This window comes from Pteropus alecto, unplaced genomic scaffold, assembly GCF_000325575.1.
Source record: "Pteropus alecto unplaced genomic scaffold, ASM32557v1 scaffold161, whole genome shotgun sequence".
Classification (NCBI taxonomy): domain Eukaryota; kingdom Metazoa; phylum Chordata; class Mammalia; order Chiroptera; family Pteropodidae; genus Pteropus; species Pteropus alecto.
The window spans coordinates 9,796,835-9,798,562 of NW_006432943.1; the positions used below are offsets into that span (position 1 = coordinate 9,796,835).

General features: G+C 39.3%; 1 pseudogene; it reads right to left on the reverse strand.

The window, feature by feature from the left end:
* Window positions 1-299: 299 nt before the first annotated feature.
* LOC102893565 lies at window positions 300-809 on the reverse strand (annotated as a pseudogene).
* Between the last annotated feature and the right edge of the window lie 919 nt (window positions 810-1,728).

Below are 1,728 nucleotides of genomic sequence, written 5' to 3' on the forward strand. Positions count from 1 at the left end.
TAGTTTCAGGTGAATATCATAGTGATTTGATATTTATATATATTATGAAGTGATCCTCACAATAAATCTAGTTACCATCTGTCTATTGACCCTATTTATCACACCATACAAAGTTATTACAATATAATTGATTTGACATTTAGATTCTTCATCTGGCTGTATTCTTGCAAAGATACCACCCTACCCACTCTGAAATATACAGCATACACCTCCATTCTTTATTGACAGATCCTGCCTCAAGTTTATTTGTACAAATAGCACAGGAGGACACCAGCCCAATGCAGACAGGAACTCAGGGGTCACACTAGTCCTTTCATCCTCACATTGGCAGACAGACTTCTACTCTGGAAACTTTGTGGGTCCTGGGCACCTTTGAGAGCCTGAGCCTGAGCTGAAGGTGGAGCTGTAGCTACAGCCTGGGCATTGTTTTGAGCCTTGGCCTTGAACTTTGACTGACAGAGCCTGAGACCCTTGGCAATACAGGCATGAGCACATTTCCCAAGCTTGGGGTGAGCTATGTAGGCAAGTCAACTGAACTTGCGGCTGCCACCCTTTGGGACCTTGAGCTTGACCTCCTTGGGCTTTACGAGGGCTTTGATAGCCTCAGCACGTGTACTCATGGCCTCAGCATTGTTGGCTTCATCTTCATCAGCCCCTTCTTGTTGTTCTTCTTGGCAAAGCACATGTTCCTCAAGGTTGGGGTCCACCCCCTTAAGAGATTCATATCTTTGTGATCGGAGTTTCTTGATGCCATTTCTGTGCCATGTTTGGGACTGGTTGGGCATGGTGTGATTCTTGGACTTGGCCATGATTGCACCGAAGCCCACAGCTTCCAAAGTGCCTGGGCTACACTTCTATTCTTAATCAATAATTATTCAAGTAGAGAAAAATGCTCTTTAGTTAATATTTGGAATTACTATCATTTTAAATCAGAAAATGATTACAAACAGTTTTAGCTTTGCTAATATTACAGCTACTGTTTCTTTTAGTTTTCATATCTCAAGAAATCCTACTTCTTTTACAATCACTGAAGTACTTTATAATTTGTGCTTAATTTTTAATAAATTAGAGACTTAAGGGCAGTTTATAATTCGAGATATTTATTTTGATGCCAGTACAATAAGATTACGTAGTGTCCATTCTTACTATCAGTTTGGTCTATCAGTAGGTGGCAAGTATAACAAAACATGGAACATTTCTGATTTGCCTTCTCTCTTTAGTCCATTATCATCATTTAGATGACATTTGATGACATATCATGAGGTAAAATGCTACTCTATTGACCCTACTTATCACATCATTCAACAGGTAAGACTTGAGTCTTTAATAAGAATACTCTCCTTCAGTGCCATTTCTATGGAAAGGGGATAGCAAGAACTAACATTTAGTGAACTCTTATCATGTGTCAGGTCCAGGGATAAATATTTTATAACCTTTTCTTCCCTTATTAATCCCGTAACAACCTCATGAAGTAGATTTTTTACCATTTTACAACTTTCCCATTTTCTAACTGTGGAAACTGAGATTTAACAAAGTGGCGTATCTTGTTCATAGTGACATAGCTAGTAACAACAGTTCGAACCTGTTCAGCCAGATCATTGGCTTACAGTTTCAGTGAATTCACTAACACTTATTGAATGTCCACTATGTGCATGAGATTTAATCACAACCATCTTGGGTAGTAACCATCATCTGTTTTCAAATGAGGGAGGCCACTGGACTCAGCTG